Genomic DNA, 16,537 nt, shown 5'->3' with positions numbered 1-16,537 from the left:
GGTGTGACCCCCATGCTCCCCTGACCTCTACCCCATTCAGAACCTTTGGAGCATCATTAAAAGGAGTGTCTATGATGGCGGGAGGCAGTTCACATCTAAGCAACAGCTCTGGGAGGGTATTCTGTCCTCATGCAAAACAATTGAAGCAGAAACCATCCAAAACCTGACAAATTCAATGGACGAGAGAGTTCAGAAGCTCCTTTCGAACAAGGGGTCCTATGTGAAAATGTAACATCACCTAGAATAAAGTTTTGAGTTGAAAACTGTTTGATTTCAGTTTCTAACAACCTGCTAATGCTTATAATTTCAAAAATGACCATTTTTTTGGTCTTTATTAAAATGAAAAGGTTGATCGAAAAGTTTGGGGGATCTAAGAGTGTGGCAACCCAGTAGTCATGATTACTTCGAATTCTGACAATATGAGGGTCATGCTGCAGGTAGTGCAGCAAGAAGGCACTTATGTGTCTTGCGCATCTCGGAGCCCCAAAATTATTTTCCGGGCTAGATGCAGCTAAAAATTATTTTTAATTTTAAATCTGGTGAAGCTTTAGTATAGATGGCCTAATAGGATCAGTGCTCCACACTGCTACAAAGCCCAAATTATTTTCCAGTCAAGATACAGATAAACATGATTAGTAATTTGAAAGCTTAAAACGGTTGGTAGGGTGATTTTAACCAATCATCAAGCTTTTACTCTCCCCAGGATGACACAGGGGTAGAAAAGTCGTTTCGGATCCATGATTTGTTCATCTTAATGTAGACAGACTCACGTTCATAATCAGTGGAGAGCCGCGTGCGCTTATCTGTCAGCACACCACCAGCAGCGCTGAACACACGTTCAGACAGAACGCTGGCTGCGGGGCATGACAAGATCTCCAAGGCGTAAGTGGCTAGCTCCGGCCATTTATCCAGATTGGAAGCCCAAAAAGAGCAAGGGTCCAGTGACACAGTCGTGGCTTCAATGTTTACTTGGAGATACTCCTGTACCATCGTCTCTAGGCGTTGACTATGTGTCAGACTTCTTGTGGCCTTGCAAAGGATGGGCTAAAAAAGTGGTGAAATGATTCCGCAAAATTGATGTTACCAGCAGATACTGTGGTTCTGTTACGGTTTGAGTGCTGAACACTTGACGGTCCCACAGTTGGCAAGTTGGAACTGTGAGATTCACTACGTGCACCACTGGTATTTTGTGGAAAAGCACATGTAAGATTCTGCACCAGTCTCTGCTGATACTCCTGCATGCGTGCATCCCTTTCTATGGCAGGAATAATTTCTGCAAATTTACTTTTGTACCGGGGATCTAACAGTGTGGCAACCCAGTAGTCAGGATTATTTCTAATTCTCACAATTCGAGGGTCATGTTGCAGGTAGTGCAGCAAGAAGGCACTCATGTGTGTTGCGCATCCAGGAGCACCAAGTCCCTGTTGTGTTGGTGGCGAGGTAACAATCATGCTTCCTTCCTCTGTCCTCTCCCCCCAACCTCGCACAACAGAAATGTGATCAAGGTCTCCCTCATCTGATGAGTCTTCCATCAGTTCGTCCTCCACTTCTTCCTGGGCTCCTGCACCTTCCTCACTAGTTTAGCTGCTACCATGCGCCCTGGTAAAACCATCTCCCCCACCCTCACATGCCTGCCGCCTTGGTGCTGCCGACCGTCTGGACCTTGCAGATGTTAGCCCTTCCGCATACAACTCCTCCTCCTCTACTTCCTCCACCTCCTCTTGTGCCACCACCTGACTCCGAATTCTGTTTAACATGTGCTCCAGCATGTAAATCACCGGAATAGTCATGCTGATAATGGCATCGTCAGCACTAAACATCTTCGTCGCCATTTCAAAACTGTGCAGAAGGGTGCATAGGTCCCTGATCTGAGACCACTCCTCCAGCGTGATTTGCCCCACCTCTGAATCTCGTTGGCCCAGGCTATACGTCAGAACGTATTGCACCAGGGCTTGTCGGTGCTGCCACAGTCGCTGCAACATGTGCAGAGTTGAATTCCACCGGGTAGGCACATCGCATTTTAGCCGGTGAAGTGGCAGGCCCAACGACTTCTGTAGAGCTGTGAGTCGCTGAGCTGCGGGATGCGAACGGCGGAAGTGAGCACACAGCGACCGTGCCCTCTGCAGAAGGCCATCTAGTCTGGGATAGTGGGCTAAAAATTGCTGGACAACCAGGTTCAACACGTGAGCCATACAAGGCACGTGTGTGACATTGCCCCGGCGAAGGGCCGCACCCAGGTTTGCAGCATTGTCGCACACGGCCTTCCCTGGTTTCAGGTCCAGTGGAGACAACCATTCATGAAATTGGTTCTCCAGAGCTGACCACAACTCCTCAGCTGTGTGACTCACATTTCCCAGACATTTCAATGTAAAAACCGCCTGATGACGTTGAGCCCTACTGCCAGCATAGTAAGGAGGTGTGCAGGATCCCTTCTGCGCAGTTAGAAAGCTTGTGGCATGACCAGACAGGCTTTGGGTGCAGGTGGAAGACCGAGAGGAGGTTGAGGAGGCAGAAGCAGTGGAGGAACTTTGACATAAAGAGGATTGACGCACAACTCGCGGGGACGGCAAGACTTGGACAGCAGCCCCTTGTCCTGCTGTCACCATAGTTACCCAGTGCCCAGTCAGCGACATGTAACGCCCCTGTCCATGCCTACTCGTCCAAGTGTCTGTGGTGAAATGCACCCTGTCACACACACAGTTTCTCAAAGAAGCGGTGATGTTGTGTGCGACATGCTGGTGGAGCGCAGGCACACCTTTCTTTGAGAAGTAGTGCCGACTGGGCATCTGGTACTGGGGCACTGCGACGGACATAAGGTCTCGAAAATCCTCTGTGTCCACCAGGCGGAAAGGCAGCATTTCTGTAGCCAAGAGCTTGCAGATGGTGAAATTCAACCTCTTAGCTTTCTCATGGCTAGGAGGAAATGGTCTTTTACTTGTCCACATCTGAGGGACCGAGGGCTGGCTATTGTGCTTAGACGGGGTTGATAAGGGTGTCCCCGGCAAACTGCCGGTCTGTGAGGAAGATGCAGGCGGACAGGTTAGGTTGCCTTGATCAAAAGGTGGTGCTATCGATGTCGGACAGCGCTCAACACCAGCTGGTGTTACCACCTCCAAAGAAAATGATGACCTGCCAATCACGCTGGCTGTTGCGGGTAAAGAGGTGGCAGGTCTGCGCCCCAAAACAGGTGTGACTGCTGTCCCCCCAGTCACAGAGGATGAAGAGGCCGCGGATGCACAAGATATGGCAGACGGTGATTGGCCCGGCCGGCTAGGCCGCATTGTAGCACACTGAGCTTCCCACTGCAACTTATGCTTCATGTCCATGTGCCGGTTCATGCATGAAGTACTCAAACTATGTATTTTTTGGCCTCTACTTAGCTTTTGCTGACAAATGTTACAGATAACACGAGTTGGGTCATCTTTATCGATCTGAAAAAATGCCCAGGCTATGCAAGGCTTAGCACCCATGCGACCTGAAGAGCCACCACGACTTGTGGTGAGAGGCAGAGTTGTGTTTGAGGATGCAGTTGTTGACGTGCTTCCAGTACTACGTCTCTGTCCAGGAAGGCGCAACCTGACCTCGTCGTCCCTAGCATCTTCCTCCACCTCCTCTGCTGACCTCATCTCTTGGCTGACTGTGGGTTGACAGTAAGTGGGATCTCCGACCTCATCATCATCACCCTGTGCGTTATCACACCCGTCGTCCTCAGAGCCAACCTGTTCCTGCCCTGACAAAAAACTAAAGTTGTCGCTCCAATCAGGTATTTGAGTCTTATCATCGTCTTCCTCATTGTCTCCACCAACAGGAGTTACAGTTTGGGAATGAGGGTCTACATTATGGTCAGAACCTTCTGCGTCTGGTCCTGGATCCGACTCATAAAGATTCTGGGCATCAGTGCAGATCATTTCCTCGTCTGGATTCACAGAAGCGCTGGAGTCGACCTCTGATTCCCAGGCTATAGTATGAGTAAACAGCTCCGCAGACTCAACCATCTGTTCTACCTCATACTCAGACGGGCAGCTGGAGATTTGGGAGCTGTGAGGAAGCAAGTGCGATTTGGGTGACACCTTTGAGGACTGGAGTATTTGTGATGTTGAAGTTGATGTGGAGGAGAGCCCACTTAAAAGGAGCACTTGATATCCGTTGAAGCACCTGCTGTTTTTGTGCCTCATCTGGAATTTGTAGCGATTGGCGTGGCCGTAAGAAAGGGATCTTATCACATTGTCCGCTAAAAGAAGTAGACATTTTAGTTTGGCTGGAAGATGGTCTTTCTTCTGCAGATGTTACTGTTGCTTTAACACCTACCCCACGGACACAACCTTTTTTCCCCTTCCCAACACGCCTATTCCCCTTTCCACCAGCAGCAGGCCTTTTTCCACTCATTTTGGTGGTTAACTAATTCACAACTCTGGAGTTGTTTGCACAAAAAAACAATGGATGGTAACCGAGCAGAGCTGAGTGGCCAAACTGTGGTATTAGGCCAAAACTATTGGCTGGGTTAGATGCAGAAAAAAAATATATTCAGTTTGCAACCTGATGGAGGTCAGTATAGATGGACTAATACAAATAGTCCCACACACTGCTAGAAGCCCAAATATTTTTTCAGAGGTACTGTAGATGCAGATAAAAATTATTTTTAATTTGCAACCTGATGGAGGTCAGTATAGAAGGACTAATAGAACAAGTCCCACACACTGCTAGAAGCCCAAATATTTTTTCAGAGCTAAATGAAGAAAAAAAATATTTTTAATTTGCAACCTGATGGAGGTCAGTATAGATGGACTAATAGACCAAGTCCCACACACTGCTATAAGCCCAAATATTTTTTCAGAGCTAGATGCAGAAAAAAAATATTTTTAATTTGCAACCTGATGGAGGTCAGTATAGATGGACTAATAGACCAAGTCCCACACACTGCTAGAAGCCCAAATATTTTTTCAGAGCTAGATGCAGAAAAAAATTATTTTTAATTTGCAACCTGATGGAGGTCAGTATAGATGGACTAATAGACCAAGTCCCACACACCGCTAGAAGCCCAACTATTTTTTCAGAGCTAGATGCAGAAAAAAATTATATTCAATTTGCAACCTGCTGGAGGTCAGTATAGAAGGACTAATAGAACAAGTCCCACACACTGCTAGAAGCCCAAATATTTTTTCAGAGCTAAATGAAGAAAAAAATTATTTTCAGTTTGCAACCTGATGGAGGTCAGTATAGATGGACTAATAGAATGATGCTATGCCCAAAAGATTTTTCTTCACTAGGTGCAGTAAAAAAATTGGTATTCTATACACAGGTGTTATATCTTGCAACACAGATAGGCTACTCCACTGACTAACACACTCTGCAATAGGCCAAAAAGGATTAGCTTTGCTAGATTCAGCCAAATGCTGTGAAAAAAACTTGCACAGCACTGGCACAGACCTGCCTGGCAAAAACTGATAGGAACTCATGTAACCTAGTCCTGAAAAGGACTCCAATTACAATTAGTCTTTACTCCCACAACCTATCTATTTAAGAGCACAGACCTCCCTGATAAAAGTCGTAGGAAATGCTGTAACCTAGTCCTTAAAAGGACTGCAATCACAACTATTCCCTACTCCCAAGCTATCTGTATATTTGTGCGAAAATTGGCTTGAAATTAACAAGGTATAGCGCACACAGCAACAGCGGTGCCGTCTAACACGCAGCTGCAGCAGTGAGAAAATGGTGGCGACGGGGAAAATGGCTTGGTCTTATAGGGCAAGGACATGTGACATACACTGCCAATGACACATGCCCTTGCTTGTGTGAAAAAAAGCACTTCGCTCCGTGTGTGCGCTGCTGATAGGCTGACAGATTGCACCTCCCCACTGCAAATGCGGGAAAGAGAAAAAAAAATGGAGATCTTCATTGTTCCTGCAGAGATCCATCCCCTGCCCCTCCCCCCACCCCGCTGTACACTCAAACTGCGTATTAACATTAATTTTCATCATTACTGAGAAAAAATCCAGTTATGATTTTGGTGCACGAACAGTTATCGAACATAACCTCGAACAGCCGAATTTTTCTCAAATTGTTCGTGTTCGCCGAACGGCTCGAACACCGCCCAAAACAGCTCGAATTTGAGATTGGCGAACAGTTCGAGTAGAACAACGCTCATCTCTACTTATCAGTCAGGACACCACCAGCAGTGCTGAAGACACGTTTTGAGAGAACGCTGGCTGCCGGGCAAGATAAAACCTCCAAGGCATGCTCAGGCCACTCTTCCATTTTTGAAGACCAAAATGTAAAATGGTCCAAGCCCTCCATGATGGTATCGATATTGAGCTCAAGATACTCCTGCACCATAATCACTATGTGTCAGACTTGTACTCTGTTGTGCTGGTGCACGAGCTGGTCTAAAAGATGTGTGAAAAGACTCACAGAAATTGCTCCTGCCACTTATACTGCTGCTGCTAATGTTTTTGCATTGACGAATTGACATTCCTGAGATTGGAAGTCTAGAGCAGCGATGCACATTGTGTGCCTCATTTCTGAGTTGGGGAAAACCTCTCTTAAGTTTGTGTTAAAGAGTGTTTTGATGCTCCAGCATGCATGTGTCCCTTTCCAGGGCTGCAGCATCTGGCAAAATTTACTCTTATAACGTGGATCTAACAGAGTGGCAACCAAGTAGTCAGCACTATTTCGAATCCTAACTATACGGGGATCATGTTGCAGATAGTGCAGCAAGAAGGCACTCATGTGTCGGGCACTTCCATGCAATCCAAGTGTTATGATCTGCAACAAAACTAAGGAAAGATAAGGAAAGCTGTCCCTACAGTAAGACTAAGCTGAATCCCTACGATGTAGCGGGCAGGCTGTTCCTTGTGAACAGACCCGCCTTCGTCCTCGGCTAGTCTGAAAGGAGACCTATAGAATAAAGGGAGGGGTCCCAAAAAGAACTAAGGACTGGGACAAAAATGGGACACCTCCTAAACAGAAGTTGTTGCAGAGCAAAAAGGACAAACTGACAAAAAGTACTAACGGTCCCAGAGGACCAAGAACTGACAGAGATAGGCACCGAAGCACCTGGCTAGAGAGACAGTCAAAACAACACTGTAGTCCAGCAAGGCCAGAATGGCGGAGCTGGAATATATAGGCAGATGGTCACGTGACCACAAAACACAAGATAGAAAAAACTAACAGGAGGGTTCTAACACCAAGCCCATGGTGTGTTGGTGGCTGGGTAACACCGATGCTTGTTTCCCCCATCTCCTCTAACCAAACACAAACAACAGAGGGGATGATTATCCTCTTCATCCCCTGACTGTTGCTCGCCCATCACCTCTTCCTCCTCCATTTGTTCCTCGGCCCTTGCACCTTCACTAACAATTTGTCTGATATTACCAGCCTGCCTTGATCGCTGTAATCCATCCTCCCTTGGCACTCGCCTGTGTGACGACAGTCTGGAACTTTGCACATTGTTATCCCTTCCGCATCCTCCTCTGCTTCTTCCTCTTCCTCTGGGACCACCACCTCCTCCCGCAGGCTATTCAAAGTCTGCTCCAGCATGTAGATGACTGGAATAGTGATGCTGATGTAATCATCTTAGTAGCAATTTCAAAACTGTGAAGAAGGGTGCACAGGTTCTTTATCTGTATCCACTCCACAAATATTATTTGCAGCACATTCGTATTGCATTGGGCCAGGCTATAAGACATGAGATACTGTGTCCAGGCTAGTCACGGTTGCCACAGTCACTGCAACATGTGGAGTGTGGAATTCCATCATGTCAGCATATCGCATCTCAACCAGTTAACTGGCATGGACAAAGACCTCTGTATCAATGAAAGTTGACGACCTGAGGGGTGCGAACGGCGGAAGTGAGCACACAGCTTCCATACTTTCTGCAGCAGTGCATCCAGGCTGAGATCGTGGCAGAGAAATTGCTGTACCATCAGGTTGAGGAATTGAACCATGCAAGGAAAATGTGTAAGCTTGCCCTGGCGTAGGGCCGCCACCAGGTTCGCACCGTTATCACACATGGCCTTCCCTGGCTCCAGGTTCAGCAGAGACAGCTCAAACTTGGCCTGGATAGCTGTCCACAACTCTTCAGCTGTATGACTGCGATCTCCAAAGCACATTAATTTTAACTGAAGTAAAGTAAAGTTGATCCAGCTCCCAGGACACAACGCAGAGGTGAAAAAAAGTTAATTTCTTTATTTCTAATTCATATTAAAAAGACAGTGAAGACTCTGATACAAATTTACAAGTACAGTTGCATCTCACTATATTAGAATATCAAAAAGTTAATTTCAGTTCTTCAATACAAAAAGTGAAACTCATTATATAGTCATTACAAACAGAGTGATCTATTTCAAGTGTTTATTTCTGTTAATGTTGATGATTATGGCTTACAGCCAATGAAAACACAAAAAACATTATCTCAGTAAAATTAGAATACTTTATAACAACAGCTTGAAAAATGTTTCTAAAATTCGAAATGTTGGCCTACTCAAATGTATGTTCAGTAAATGCACTCAATACTTGGTCGGGGCTCCTTTTGCATCAATTACTGCATCAATGCGGCGTGGCATGGAGGTGATCAGCCTGTGGCACTGCTGAGGTGTTATGGAAGCCTAGGTTGCTTTGATAGCAGCCTTCTGCTCGTCTGCATTGTTGGGTCTGGTGTCTCATCTTCCTCTTGACTATACCCCATAGATTCTCTATGGGGTTAAGGTCAGGTGAGTTTTTAAACCAGGTATTGGTACTTTTGGCAGTGTGGCCAGGTGCCAAATCCAGCTGGAGAATGAAATTTCCATCTCCAAAAAGCTTGTCGGTACAGGGAAGCATGAAGTGCTCTAAAATTTCCTGGTAGACAGCTCCGCTGACTTTGGTCTTGATAAAACACAGTGGACCTACACCAGCAGATAACATGGCTCCCCAAAAAATCACCGATTGTAGGAACTTTACACTAGACCTCAAGCAGCTTGGATTGTGGCCTCTCCACTCTTCCTCCAGACTCTGGGACCTTGATTTCCAAATGAAAATTGGAACTTTGGGACCTTATAAAGTGTGTCAATGACTGCCTTCTGGACCATCTGTCAGGTCAGCAGTCTTCTCCATGATTGTGGAGCCTACTGAAACAGACTAAGGGACCTTTTTAAATGCTTAGGAAGCATTTGCAGGTGTTTTTTTGTTAATTATCTTAATTTACTGAGATAATAACTTTTGTGTTTTCATTGGCTGTAAGCCATAATCATCAACATTAACAGAAATAAACACTTGAAATAGATCACTGTAATGACTCTATATAACATATAAGTTTCACTTTTTGTATTGAGGAACTGAAAAATTAACTTTTTGATGATATTATAATTTTGTGAGATGCCCCTGTATGTGGAACCATAGTCCATAATAGAAAAAGGGGATAAAAATGCTAACTACCAGACATATTCTGAACATCAAGCATGTTCTTAGACTTGTTCTGATTGAAGCCGTAGGAGGGTGAGCTGTTTTTTTCTTCTGTCTTCTCATATTAATTTTAAGACTGCCTGATTGCGGTGAGCCCTGGCTGCTCAGTACTGAGGTGGTGGGGATTTGCTCTGTACTGTTGTAACGCTTACCTTGCTAAGATAGGGGTTGAGGAAGCAGAAGCAGTGGAGTAAGTGTTAAATACAAAGGTTTGTCCTGCAAGCCTTGGGGATTTCAAGACTTGTGGAGCAGCCCCCTCACCGCCTGCCCCCACAGCCACCAGAGTCAACCAGTGCCCAGTTGGCAAAATTTAACGCCCCTGGCCATGCTTACTCGTCCAGGTGTCTGTGGTGAAATGCACCCTGGCAGATATAGATTTAGTCAAGGAATGGGTGAGGTTGTCTGCGACATGCTGGTGTAGCGCAGGCACAGCTTTCTTAGAGAAATAATGGCGATTGGGCAACTAGTACTGGGGGACTGCGACGGCCATCAGCTTTTGGAAACCGTCTGAATCCACCAGGCGGAAAGGCAGCATTTCCATGGCCAACAGATTGGAGATGGTTGAGTTCAACCTCTTAGCTTTGTCATGTGTAGGATGAAACAATCTTTTACGTGGCCACAACTGGGGGACCGAGAGCTGACAGCAGTGCTGAGAGAGGGTGGAGAAGGGTGAACACAACAAATTGCTGGACCGTGATTGAGGTGCAGGAGGAGATGTTAGGGTGGATTGAGAAAGATGTGGTGTGCTCAGTGAAGCAAAAACAGCAGGCATGTCCACTTCCGTTACAGCTGACGGGCTCTCACTCAGCCTGACTGGAGCGGGTAAACAAGTGGAGGTTCTGCAGTCAGAGACCTGCGTGAGAACACTTGGCATGGTGACGGAGGAGGAAGAAGCAGCAGATGCGGTTTATGGGGCGGCCGATGGTTGGTGAGGCCCACTGACCACATTTTATCGCAGTGAGATTGCCAGAGTAACGCATGTTGATCTCGCATGTGACAGTTCATGCATGTAGTAGTCAAATTATTGCAATTTTTCCCTCTACTAAGTATTTTTTTGCAAAGTTGGCAGATAATGTGAGGTGGCTCATCCTTTGCAGTGTCAAAAAAAGGCCCAGGCTAGGCAACCCTTGCCAACCCTGTGAGCAGCAGACCCGCGACCGATGCTTGCCACAGCCACAGATGTAGCAAAGAATGCAGTGCTCGTCGTGGTGGCATCACTCTGTCTGTGCCGTAGGGAGCAACGTAACCTCGTCTTCCTCCTCCTCCACCTCCTCAGATGAGCTACTCAGCTGCATGCCTCTGGATTCACACCAAGTGGGATCTACAACTTCATCATCATCCTCTCTGTTCTCCCATTCCTTGTCCTGAGAGTCACCCTCCTCCTCTTCCTTCCCTGACAGCACAGTACAGTCTGCGTGAATCTCAGGTATCTGAGTCTCATCAGGATCACTTCCCCCGTGGGGGTTAATGTCAGGTGAAGAGGGTCAGGATTCTTCTAGGACCCTACTTCGTCCTGCCCTGGATTCAACAGAAAAAAAATTTTGGCCATTGGTGCAGATGCTTTCCTCCTTTTGAGTCTGAATCTTTGGAGCAGACCTCTGATGCCCATGGCAGAATGTGTGAAGAGCTCTGCAGACTCACCAATCTGTGGTTCCCTACAGTCAATCGGACAATGTGACGAGGGGGAAACAAGAGTAATTGGGATGCCACTTCTGAGGACTGTACTGTGTGTGATGTTGAGGTGGAGGAAGAAGAGGAGAGGCCACTTGATGCAGTGCTTGCCATCAACTCGAGCACATGCTCTTTTTGGCCCTCATCTACAAAGCTTACCACTGTGCGACTGCCAAAGAAAAGGAGTGGAGTGGCCCATCCAGTAAGAGAAGTGGTCATTTGTCTTTGGATAGGACATGACTGCGTTGGTTCACTAGAGCTTTCACTAACATTACCACCTACCCCACATACACCAAGCCCATTTCCCCTTCCACCACGACCTCTCTTTTTCCCATTCATGTTACTCAAATAGTGTGGTTGGAGAACGCCATTTGCAACAAAAAAATTGATTTTTTACTGTGGATGAGGCCTGTATACAATAGAATATATGCTTCAAAAAATTACAAGCAGAGATGTGGCCTGCTGTATCACGTTAGTTAGTGAAAAATTTTTTTTTTTTATTTTTTTTTTTACTAAGAATGAGGCATGGGGTAGCATGTTAGTAAAAAAAATCTATTTTTTTGTGTTACTGTGGACGAATTCTGCATACAATAGAATATATGCGTCAAAAAATTTCAAGCTGAGATGGGACCTGCTGTATGTGTCACGGTAGTAACAGAAAAAAATAGAGTTTCAATAGGTGTACTCGTGCATGGAGCACAATAGAAGCAGTGCACAACAGAGTTCTATTCTGAAATGTTCCCTGCTGTCTCTGTCTGGACCTCACTAATAGCAAAAACTATTGATCTGCTGGAAAGTCGATTTCACAGCCACACAGGACTATCTATCTAAAACTATCCGACTTAGAAGAAACAACTTAGCTATCTATCTAAAATCTCAGAGTATCCAGGAGCATCCCTCTCTGCGCTGCTATACTAACAAAATGGTGCTAAAACAACATGTCTGCTTTTTATATAGAGACGGACATATGATTTCAGCAGTCAATGGCACAAGCCCTTGTGCCTGGACATTGTGGATGGTCCCTGCGCCCTTATTGGCTAGCCACAATCTGCACACATTAAGCAAGGAAAAAAAAATTAGATTACCAGCACACTGCTTCTCTGACCTCTCCCCACCCCCTCCCCTCATCAAACATGTCCCCCCTGCTCGTCATACAGCACTTCTATCCTAGCCAAAGTGATAACAATACTGTAGTGAAAATGCAATCATTTGCCACACTTGTACCGAATTTTGCCGATTTTAAGTAAAAACGCTCGAGTGACCAATCACAAATTCGAATGTGCAACGTTCGTGCCGAATTTGAAATTGGTGAACATTTTTCAAACATGTTCGCTCATCTCTACTTAGGATATCTACTGAATTATACAGGAGGCATCTGCACTTAATAGCAGCAATTGGAGCATGCTCCAATCACTGCTATTTAACCCCTTAAACAAAAAAAAACTAAAAGCATTGAACGCACAAAACAAACAAAACCCAACATAAAAACAAAATAAGCAAATACCCTGCAGTAAATAAACAAACATCAATAGTGCATGAAAATAATACAGGGTGCTTAGTTAACATAATTTTGATAAAAAAAAATGAAAAAGCCAGTGTGCATGATGTGTATTTATTTACTGCAGGGTATTTGCTTATTGTGTTTTTTGTCTTGGGCTTTGTCTGTTTAGTGACCAGTGTGAACATGTGCTTACACTCTGCATGCACACCAATTTATATTCCAGTTCATTTCTTTAGGTTTGTTTGCTTGCACCCTGTGCAGGTGTGGCTGCCTTTTTTTTAACTGGGCATTATATCCTTGTGGTTCCCCATGGCTGTGTGTCCACTAGCCAGGTTCAGTCCTTCTCAGCACGTCACTTGACAAATGGTAAGGTTTTAATATTAAGGGTTATGACCATCCCGAATAGGGTCACTGTGATGTGGTGGAATGGCTTTTACATTTTTTTGATCAAATTTATGTTAACTAAGCATCCTATATTATTTTCATGCACTATTGATGTTTATTTATTTACTGCATGCTATTTGCTTATTGTTCTTCCTCTTGGGTTTTATTTAACCCCTTAAAAGCAGCATCTCTAACAACAGCATTTAGGGTGTGTGAGCCTAGGGGCACTCTGCTTCAGGCAGATGTTGGCCCCTTTACAATGCAATCATGGGCTGTTGATGGGTTGCTATTGCATCAAAAGGGCCTGCTGAAAGCCCAATGGTTACCAATGGTTAAAAAAATGTGGCGCCCTGCTGCGCATTGGTGCTGTTATGATCTGCTACAAGCACTAAGGAAAGACAGGAGATCTGTCCCTACAATAGAACTAAACTGGATCCCTACGATGTAACGGGGAACCTGATCCTGCGATCAGACCCGCTAAAGTCCTCGGCTAGTCTGTACGAAAACCTATAGATGCAAGGGAGGGATTCCTACAAGAACTAGGGACTGGGATAAAGTTGGACACCTCCTAGCAGAAATTGTAGCAGTCAAAGACAAACACACAACAAGAAACATAGAGGTCCGAAGACCTAGCACAACTAACAGAGAACGGTAACAGAGCACCAAGCTAGCTCAAGAGTAGTAAATACAATGAAGTCCAGCAAGGCCAGGAGGGCGGAGCCGTATTAAATAGGCAAAAATGGTCATGTGACCAGCAAACTAGAAAAAACCTAACAGGAGAGTTCTAACAGTACCCCCTCTTCTAAGAGGATCATCCGGATCCCCTAGGACCAGGCTTATCAGGAAACCTCCTGTGAAACGCTCTGACAAGTCTGGAAGCAGAAACATCATCCGCCCTCACCCATGAGTTATCCTCAGGTCCGAAACCCTTCCAAGCGACGAGACACTGCAAACTCCCTCTATACCGTCTAGAATTTAGGATGCGGGAAATTTCATATTCCCCGTCCTCCACCACCGGAGGAACAGTGGCAGAGGCGTCACCAACCGACACATCAGCTTTTTTCAACAGAGAAACATGAAACACCGGATTAATCTTCCAGGAGGTAGGAACCTCCAACCTAACAGCAGATTGGTTAACTATCTGAAGCACCTTAAAGGGCCCTACAAACTTGGGACCCAATTTTTTCAAAGGAATCCTCAATCGCAGGTTTTTAGAGGACAACCAAACCATGTCACCAATAGCAAACGAAACCTCTTGCCGTTTCCTATCAAAGTACCTCTTAGATTTTTTGTTAGCCTCCTGAAGATTATCACGCACATCTGTCCAAACTCTCTCCAAGCCACCGGAAAAACTCTCCTCCTCCGGCACAGCCGATACCAATTTGGAGAATGACCCAAAAGACGGATGTCTCCCAGTACAACAAAAAAAAGGCGAACACCCAGAAGAAGAGGATGTATGGTTGTTAAGAGCAAATTCAGCAAGTGGCAGAAACTCAGACCACCCCTCTTGATTGTCTGCCACAAAGCAACGCAAGAACTGCTCAACATCCTGGTTCTTTCTTTCTGTCTGGCCATTAGACTCAGGATGATATCTGGATGAAAACGACAAATGAACTCCCAACCTGTCACAAAAGGCACGCCAAAAACGAGCCACGAACTGAGGTCCCCTATCAGAAACAATGTCAGTAGGAACGCCATGTAGTCTGACAATTTCCTTGACAAAGGCCTTAGCGAGTGTCTTAGCGCAAGGCAGTTTGATGAAGGGAACCAAGTGACACATCTTGCTAAAACGGTCCACGACCACCCAGATGACCGTGAAACCTTCAGAGGGGGGAAGGTCAGTAATAAAGTCCATAGCCAGATGTGTCCAAGGTGCACTAGGAACCTCCAGAGGGCAAAGCAACCCCGCAGCAGGAGCCGCGAAGACTTAGATCTAGCACACACAGTACATTGACGCACCCACTTAATGACTTCCTTCTGTCATCCAGGCCACCAAAAATTGCGACCCACAAGTCTCTTGGTCTCAGAAATTCCTGGATGACCTGCCAGCCGAGACTCATGACACTCAACAAACAAATCTCTCCTAAAGGTCCTAGGCACAAACAACCTCCTATGGGGAGTGTTAGATGGGGCATTCTCCTGAGCTTTAAGAATCTCATCCTCCAAAACAGAGTCCAAAGCAGCAATCACAACACCTTCTTGTAAAATGCTCTCCTCCTCAGCACTGACCATGGGAGAAAACCTGCGAGACAAAGCATCCGCTTTAACATTCTTGGTACCCGGGATGTAAGTAACGGAAAAATTAAACCGCGAGAAAAAAAGTGCCCACCTAGCCTGACGGGCATTCAAGCGCTTGGCAGCATCAAGATAGATCAGATTTTTATGATCAGTGAAAACCTGAATGGGAAATTCAGCACCTTCCAAAAGATGACGCCAGTGTTCAAATGCGAGTTTAATAGCCAGCGATTCCCGATTACCAATATCGTAATTAAGTTCAGTCTCAGAAAAAATTTTTGAAAAAAAGGCACTGGGATGTACTCCATCCTTGCTTTCCAGAGACAACACCGCACCAACCCCCACAGAAGAAGCATCAACCTCAACCAAAAACGGCTTAGTCACATCAGGCTGCATAAGGATGGGAGCAGAGGTGAACTTCTCCTTTAGAAACACAAAAGCTTCAATGGCCTCAGAAGTCCACTGAACCGCATTAGCACCTTTCCTAGTGAGATCGGTCAGCGGTTTGACAATAATAGAAAATTTTTTTATGAATTTTCTGCAATAATTGGCGAAACCCAAAAATCTCTGTATAGATTTCAAACCAATAGGCCTAGGCCATTCCTGCACAGCTTGAACTTTAACCGGGTCCATCTCAAAACCTTCACTGGAGATAATGTAACCCAGAAAACTAATTCTCTGTACAGCGAACTCGCATTTCTCTAGCTTAGCAAAAAGCGAATTGTCCATTAATAACTGTAAAACCTCACGTACGCTCCGCCAATGAGACTCCAGATCAGGCGAATAAATCAGAATGTCATCTAAATACACAACCACATTTTTGCCGATCAAAGGTCTAAGGATGTCATTAATAAGATTCTGAAAAAATGCTGGAGCATTGGTAAGACCAAAAGGCATAACCAGATTCTCAAAATGACCCACAGGAGTGTTAAAAGCAGTCTTCCATTCATCACCCTCCTTCATGCGCAACAAATTGTATGCCCCCCGGAGATCAATTTTAGAGAACCACTTGGCCCCCACTAACTGGTTAAACAAATCAGGAATCAATGGCAGTGGGTAAGGATTGTGTACAGTAATTTTATTAATCTCACGAAAGTCCAGACAAGGACGTAAACCGCCATCTTTTTTTTTAACAAAAAAGAATCCAACAGCCACAGGAGACTTGGAAGGCCTAATGTGACCGACGGCCAAGCTTGTCTGTATGTATTCCTCCAAAGCCTTTCTCTCAGGAATAGTAAGATTAAATAAACGACTTTTAGGAAGAGTCGCTACAGGGACAAATTCAATGGTACAATCATAGTCTCTATG

This window comes from Phyllobates terribilis, unplaced genomic scaffold (assembly GCF_046119375.1).
Source record: "Phyllobates terribilis strain yellow unplaced genomic scaffold, ASM4611937v1 Scaffold_13__5_contigs__length_258822181, whole genome shotgun sequence".
Classification (NCBI taxonomy): Eukaryota; Metazoa; Chordata; class Amphibia; order Anura; family Dendrobatidae; genus Phyllobates; species Phyllobates terribilis.
The sequence above is the reverse complement of the archived record's forward strand: the minus strand, read 5'-3'. Positions refer to the sequence as shown.